Genomic DNA, 8,610 nt, shown 5'->3' with positions numbered 1-8,610 from the left:
GATGATTCTCCACATTCTCCATGTAAGAGACTAATTAGTTAACCCACAGAAGCTTCCTGTTTTCCTTAATTTGGTAATACATCCATCTGCCAATGTATACTTTCCCTGAAATCCTCAGCAGCTGTGAACTGTCCATTTTCAAATAACCTTTTTAAATGTGGATCATCCATCACCTTATATTTTACTTCAGTTGCAGATTAAGATCTGGTATCTTCCTCTTTTTTTTTTTTTTTTTTTTTCTTTTTTTCCCCACGTGTGGTTCTAGATAGCATTAAGACAGTCTTGGTCACATATATTTTCTTTAAGTTTCCAAGATTTCCAGCATCCCTAGAAAACCAAGTTGCTCAGCCATAGCAAAAGAATATGTTTGTATGTATGTATGTGTAACGCTTCTATACTCACTTATCACTATTGTATATCTACTTACACTATTGTTGTTGGTAGTTATTAAACTTGTTTACTAAAATTTGTTCACGTCTCTTTGGGCTTCAACTTAGTGCAAGCAAAGATGATCTCCTTATCCCTTTCTTTTTATCTGGAGAAAAGCTCTCTGGTAGACTTTGCTGTTTTGCCTTACCTATCCCTGCCCAGGGCAGAGGCTGGGAGGGACGAGGGGCTGCTGACAGAGCCTTTGCACAGCGGTACCCGGGCTCCCATCTGCTCAAGGTTGTTGCTAAGGAACGTCTGCTGCAAATAACAGCGGCGCCTTCCCCCGCCTGCTCCCACGCCAGCTCCAAGGGCTTCGCTCTCTCTCCTTGACTCCACACTGGGAAGCACCAGCTGCTGCTGCTGCAAGATTGTGTGGAAGGTTTTCTCTCACTTTTTTTTTTTTTTTTTCCTTTTTTTATTCCCAATCACTTCTTAAATCCTTCAGAATTTAAGCACCTGCTGCCACCCCAGAGGCAGCCTTTTAGCATGTTCCCTCCCCACCATGTTAATGTTAGTCATTACAGATCTTTTTTCTTGGGCTTACTTCCTCTCCTGCTTTTCCTTGATTTGGTGTACTACATCACGATTCAGGCCTTCAGACCCAAATGGTTTGTGCATGGATTTACAGTGAAAGGGTGAGAATTCATGTAACAAGTTCCCTTCCCTCCCCTCTCCCTACACAAATGCATGAACTCGTCCCTTACAAGAGATGTGACTTGGATCTCATAATTCATGTATGGTTGGAGGGAAATAAAAAAGCATGTGTCAGACTATCCTCATACTTTAATGATTACTCTGTTTGAATTAATTATACCCCTTTTGGTATTTTTTGAAAGGTCTGTGGCTGATGGTGTGAGATTTGATTTTATAAGAACAGAAAAGCCAACCACTCATGTGATTATGAAATGATATACAGTTGAGCAAAGATTCTTTATCTCTACTGAGAGCTAAGAAAAAGTTCATAGGCAGAGCACCCTACTATGAATAATCTTCTTATTTCTAATGCCACCCAGCCATGCAGACTTAAAGATAAGTACAGATGAACTAAGAGAGGCTGAACTTATTAAATGTAATGGAAATGGACTTTAAATTTGGTGAATCAAAATTTTGCATTAACTTTTTTCTTTAATACACTCAAATTGCCACCATAGCAGTTCCATTTTCCTCATCAAATTAGTTAAGTGGGAGATGAAGTGATGCAAGTTCTGATCTATCAAGGAATCACAGCCTCCAAGATGAAACAAGTGAAATATGGAAATAGCTGTTGCAAAGCCAGGCCTGGTGCCAGGGGGAAATGAAGGCTTTTACTCTTCAGAAATTCTTCTGAAAGGAAGGTTTTACCTCCAGTGAATACAGTGTTATCCACCATATTCTGACAGTTCTTTCTGCCTCAGGTCCTTCAGGCCATTTTATTCTCTACTTCAGCCAGCGCATAAAGGGACTTGGGGCATCCATCAGCTGGGAAAGAAAGAAGCTTGGAGGAAACATGACCTGCATCAGAGCTGTTACAGGAAATTTTCTGTAGCTGATGATGCTTAATGCAGCTGGTAACGCTGTCCTGGAGAGAGTGGGGAAGCTGGAGACCTGCCTCTGAGGGATTCTGGGAAAGCTACAGTGCAGCATGGACTTCGTCTGCAAAGACCATGGAGGGACAGATTGCCTGGTCTCTACTTGCTCCCCTGGCCAGGGCTAGGAAAGCTGCAGCCTTCTGTTGGAGTTGGTGGTCTTTGTAGCCATGGCTGTGTCCAGAGATTAACAATTTATGAGTAGCACCACATGGAGTGAGGGGAAATACTGGAGATCCATGGTTAGGAGGGATAACTCTCCCTCCTGCTCTCACACTTGTCTGTGACATACACACCTATGAAAATCCTTTTAGTTTTTATGTAAGGGTTGCAGTACCTCAGCAGCACCAAACCAAACCGAACTGAACCAAACCACACAAAACAATTCCAACCAGACATGAACTGAATGCGCACGTTGCAACACTTAAAAATTGAATCATCTTCACAGGAGAGACTACATTAGAGGAATCACAAAGGTTGGGGTTTTCTTTCATTCACATTTCATTTCCACTTCATTTTGAAAGCAAACATCAAAAAGCCCAAACTTTTCCTCTTTTTTCTTTTTTTTAAGTAATTCCTTTGTTGTAAATCTCCCCAATTAGCAAGGCAGTGCAAATTTAAAATATTGTTGAAATCAGAAAAATTATTGGAAAGTTTTGGTCTTCAATAAGAATGCTTCTCTATTTAAAATCGATCTGGTCTCATCTATGTTGTCCAGAGTCATGATTCCATGAATAATAAAGTGTGTGAATAGCTTGCCTCTGGTTACTGTCCTTATGAGTCAGATGTCCTTATGGATTTGGGTTTGGGGGCTATAAACACTGTGATTCTTCTCTTAATTGAATCAATGGGAGTTCAGCTAGTAATTTCAGTGGGAATGGAATTTTTTAATTAAATGCTTCACATTTTTAGGGTAACTCCAAGTCTGCAGGAGGACTCTTTTCATCTTGGCTATAGGTTGAGCCCAGCTTTAGACAAGACAGGTGAAAAAAGTAATCTCTTGAAGTACAACCCTCAAGAAAGCTGATACTATATAGAATATCTCTCTTACGTTACTAAAAAAAGAGAAGCAACACAAATTGAAGCATCTCTGCCAAAGAGTATGTCACATGGACACCCCACCCGGCCTCAACGGGTTGATACATGGAACCAAGCATCTGGAGCATAGTGTGTGGAGATCTATAGTCTGGTTCGTATGGGCCATTTTTGCATCCAGAGCAAGACAACAGCCTTTGTGGTGCTGAGCCAAAGCAATTCACTGCATTGGTCTCTGCCCCATGCCACGAGGGTGCACTGCGGTGAGACCTGCTTTACAAGTCTCTGCCCTTTACCCTGTTGTATTGGGAAGATGTGCTTTCTTCATCACATTGGGGAGATAGGATTGCATTCTTTCCTGTTTTGCTTACTGAAGCTTCTGTTATTTGATGTTTTCAGAGATGGGAGAATGGGGTGTTTGAGTTCTTCTTCATCTTGAGTTTTTCTTCTTCTTGACAGAGTCCCTTGGGAGGCAGTCCTGAAGGGCAAAGGAGTCCAGGAAGGTTGGACATTCTTCAACAAGGAAATCTTAAAACTGCAGGAGCTGGCCGTGCCCATGTGCCGAAAATCGAGCTGGCAAGGAAGAAGACTGGCCTGGCTGAACAAAGAGCTTTGGATTGAACTCAGGAAAAAAAGGAGAGTTTATGACCTTTGGAAGAGGGGGCAGGCAACTTGGGAGGACTACAAAGATGCCGTGAGGTTATGCAGAGAGAATATTAGAAGGGCCAAAGCCCAACTAGAAATTAAGCTGGCTACTGCTGTAAGAAGACAATAAAAAATGTTTCTATAAATACATTAGCAACTAAAGGAGGGATAAGGAGAACTTCCATCCTTTATTGGATGCGGGGAGGGGGGGAATAGTGACAAAGGATGAGGAAAAGGCTGAGGTACTTAATGCCACCTTTGCCTCAGTCTTTAATAGTAAGAAAAGTTGTTTTCTGGGTACCCAGCCTCCTGACCTGGAAGGCAGGGACAGGGAGTAGAATGAAACCCTCATAATCCAAGGGGAAATGGTTAATGACCTGCTACACCACTCAGGCACACACAGGTCTGTGGGGCCACATGCAATCCACCCAAGGATTTTTTTAATATATTTATCAATGATCTGGAGAGGGCATCAAATGCAACCTCAGTAAGTTTGCAGATGACACCAAACTGGGCGGGAGTGTTGATGTGCTCGAGGGAAGGAGGGCTCTGCAGAGGGATATGGACAGGCTGGATTGATGGGCCAAGGCCAAATGTATGAAGTTTAACAAGGCCAAGTTCTGGGTCCTGCACTTGGGTCACAACAACCCCATGCAACACTACAGGCATGAGGATGAGTGGCTGGAAAGCTTCCTGGTGGGAAAAGGACCTGGGGGCACTGTTTGACAGCCAGCTGAATATAAGCCAGCAGTGTGCCCAGGTGGCCAAGGCGGCCAATAGCATCCTGACTTGTATCAGGAATAGTGTGGCCAGCAGGACCAGGGAAGTAATTGTTCCCCTGTACTTGGCACTGGTGAGGCCACACCTCAAATACTGTGTTCAGTTCTGGGCCCCTCAATACAAGAAGGACATTGAGGGGCTAGAACATGTCCAGAGAAGGGCAATGAAGCTGGTGAGGGGTCTGGAGCACAAGTCTGATGAGGAGCGGCTGAGGTTGTTTAGCCTGGAGGAGTCTGAGGGGAGACCTTATCGCTCTCTACAACTGCCTGACAGGAGGGTGTAGTGAGGTGGGGATTGGTCTCTTCTCCCAAGTAGCAGGAGATAGGGCAAGAGTAAATGGCCTCAAGTTGCACCAGGACAGGTTTAGGTTAGACATTAGGAAAAATCTCTTCACCTAAAGGGTTGTCAAGCATTGGAATGGGCTGCCCAGGGAAGTGGTTGAGTCACCATCCCTGGAGGTATTTGAAAGATGGGTAGGTGCTTAAGGACATGGTTTAGTGGTGGACTTGGCCGTGTTAGGTTAACAGTTGGACTTGATGATCTTAAAGGTCTATTCCAAACTAAACAATTCTATGAGTCTATGATTCATTTGTTCTTTATTTCCACTGTTTTTTCTTTAGGATGTATTGATTACTGATATGCAAAATGACTTCTATATTTAGCCTGTATGTTCATTAATTAAATTTCCAGGTATATTTAGACATTTGTGTCTGAGAAAAAAGGGAGTCCCAACCTCTTACACAGGGAAATGTGAAAACTACTGTCAAAATATCAGCCTAGGTGGATGGTGAGGATTATTTGACTCTTCCAGCTCATGCCCCACAACAAATGAGGGCTGTGGCTTTTGTCTCTGGTTGCTCTGATCCCTCTTTCATTGTTGCAAGGATGCAAACCAAAATAATTGTGTATTAAGGCTGCCAACTCCTTATTCCCCATCTCTAACTAAATCCCTCTAATATTCGTTCTAAGGAACTGATTATAGAGTATGCTGTTGCTTGTTGGTTTTTTCCCCTTTTTTTGCCATCTGTCTGCTGTGAATACATCTGAAATCCCTGGCTTCACCAGCTAAAATGTACTCAGCAACTCACTTTTTTTTTCTCTTCTAATTATCTTTTTAATTTGCTTCTGCTCAGCTCCCACACCTCCTCCCCCTTACCAGATTGTTTATATTTTTCCAAAGAGCTTCTGAGAATTACTTAACCTGCTCTTTGCACCCTTTCCCGGCTCCTCATTCCAGAATTTGCTGTCTCTTGTCCCCTGCCTTGCTTTGATCTTGCAGGAGTTAATGTGGATCACAACCTTCCCAACTGTTTATGACAAATTGCCCCAAGGAGCAATAATCTATTATATTAAGAGAATTTTCCTGTTACTCAGCCTCCCTGTTCCGCATTAGCAAGTGGGATAGGTTCCAGTAATTACAAAGAGGTTTGGTACAAACCAATAGTGCTTTATTTCTGGAGATAGATACTTCATCCAGTGACATCACCAAGCTACACAAGCAGCTGCTAACTAAGATTTGACTCAAAACATGCCTGTTAAATAATATTTGAGTGGCTGGAAAAGTGCAGCCTGGAAAGAAATCATGGGACCAATCCTTGGATCAGTGAAAGGTTTAGAATAAAACTGTCAGTTGGCTTCCCAGCCTGGGAGCTTGATCCAGGCATGGATGCAGACAGCTAGCACAAGGTCTAAGTGAGACCGATGTGTCTAGCTCCAAAATTGTATTCCCATGACTCTTGGTCAAGTGCTGTTCAAAGCTGGTGACATTTGAACTCTCCTGCCTGCCTCTTCAAATTTCCTCGGGCTCAAAACAGCCTGCTCTGAGCCCCTACCTCTTGTCTAAATGTAATCAGGAAGCAGGAGCGAGGCAGCGCGAGGCCGATGTCTCCTGAGGAGCTCCGTACAGTGTTTCAGATCTTACCTAACATACAGTGACAGAACTGGGTTCCTCAAGAAGCTGTTGCTGGCATTTATGTAATAGCCAACTTCATAAACACATTTATAGATAAATATAAGTATATACCTATAAAAAGCATTTTCTGTAGTGTCTGCATATTAAGTTGCTATGAATTTCATGTAACACACATCATATACATAGAACACAATACCTCTGAGGCATTCGTAACAAATTGAATAAGAAATATACTGTGTAATTGTATAACAATAATTATGTAATATAATAATACATGTTTTATATAGTATAAAAAACTAAAAAACCCTCCAGTGATTGGAAGATCCAACAGTGAAACAGATCCTAGCCTGGGGTTCAAGTATCCAGTCTCTGTCACCAGGTATGATTTGTCCTGTCTGTCTTAGAAAGGCAAAGAAGAGAATATGGCAGTGAGAAACTCCAGGCCCCTGTTGAAGCTGAGCAACTACAGAGTTCAAGAGTAATTTTACCAGACAGGGACCATGTACGTAGAGAACACCTTTGCCATCAAAGGGGTAGAGAAATCACTAGTGGGATACGGAGAGGGGGAGGGATGTAGTCTAGTTTGCAATTTTTCTTTTATGGTAAATTTTTGCTGTATAAAATATGAAAGCTGTAGGTTCTTGCTCCCAGGTTGTTGTTCTTGGGAACTAAGCCCCCACAATACTTTGAACCTCCTCCGCCCCTGAATGTACTTCATTAAGGGACTTTGAACCTCCTCCACCCCTGAATGTACTTCATTAAGGGACCTTTTTTCCCCTTTTCTGAATACTGCTTCATTGTACCTGCAAGAATAACCATGAAATCAGGATACATGGGCTAACTAGCATGTAATATTGGTAAACGGAGAGCAAATTCTGGAGAACAGCAAAACTTGATGATAAAACATATTGACTTAAAAACGAGATGGCTGAAAATTTCAAGACTGCAGAGAAAAAAGAAGTAATAAGGAAAACACTAGGATAAGACATAATGGTGTTATAGAGTGATGGCTCTAAAAGTTTGGGTATATGTCAAGGATAAAACTGGAAATAATATCCTTGATGCTATAAAGATAAAAGTGAAAAGCAAAACAAAACAAAAGCAGAGACCATCCAAAATGCATTGGATAGATCTGGGAAATAGATCAAAAGAGCTCTAAAGAAGACCTGAAGCTGGTATAAAATTGGAAGCAATGGAAGGACATCAAGTTTTGAGCTCTGATTCCTAAAGCTCCTAAAGTTGTTGGTTTTTACAATGCTGTGATGTTTAGTCTGAGTTTTACTTTGAGATCTGCTGCTAAACAGAAATTTCAGTCCTTCAAGGAGAATAATGCTGAGAGAGTTGGGCTTGTTCAGCCTGAAGAAGAGAAGACTGAGAGGGGATCTCATCAACGCATACAAATATCTTAAGGGCGGAAGTCAAGAGGACGGAAGCAGTCTGTTTGCAGTGGTGTCCAGCGACAGGACTAGGGGCAATGGATGCAAACTGAAACACGAGAGGTTTCAGTTGAATATGAGGAAGAACTTCTTCACTCTGAGGGTGGCAGAGCACTGGAACAGGCTGCCCAGGGAGGTTGTGGAGTCTCCTTCTCTGGAGATATTCAAAGCCCGCCTGGATGAAGTCCTGTGTAGCATGCTCTAGGTGAGCCTGCTTTAGCAGGGGGGTTAGACTAGATGATCTCCTGAGGTCCCTTCCAACCCTTACGATTCTGTGATTCTGTGAATATAGAGATTAGATTTTTAACAGATAGTCTAACTGTATTGATCCCTGAGGAGAGCCAGTAGTAACTGGATGACAGTTGGATTTTGTACAAGTGATCATCTGGCTGGTTTAGGCTGATGGTCCTGCCAATTTTCTACCCACCATACCATCCACTTATCCAGCCTGTAGCTTACCCATTTGGCTATATGAACACTATGGGGACACCATGCTAAAGGCCTTGCTAATTTAAAGATACATAACATTGCTGTGGGTTGACCTTGGACTGTGGCCAAATGCCCACCCAGCTGGGCATCACTCACTCCCCCTCCTCAATAGGACAGGGGGAGATAATAGGATGGAAAAGTTCATGGGTCAAGATAAAGACAAGGAGATCACTTACTAGTTATCAGCATGGGCAAAATAGACTCAATTTGGCAAAAACTAATTTAATATATAGCCAATTAAAATAGATCCATGGGTGAGAAAAAAAGGTGAATTAAAACAATGCCTTCCCTCCACCCCTTTTCCCCCAGTTCCACCTTC

The sequence above is a fragment of the Egretta garzetta genome, unplaced genomic scaffold (assembly GCF_000687185.1).
Source record: "Egretta garzetta isolate BGI_Z169 unplaced genomic scaffold, ASM68718v1 scaffold167, whole genome shotgun sequence".
In the NCBI taxonomy this organism is placed as follows: Eukaryota; Metazoa; Chordata; class Aves; order Pelecaniformes; family Ardeidae; genus Egretta; species Egretta garzetta.
This window is presented reverse-complemented; position numbering follows the sequence as displayed.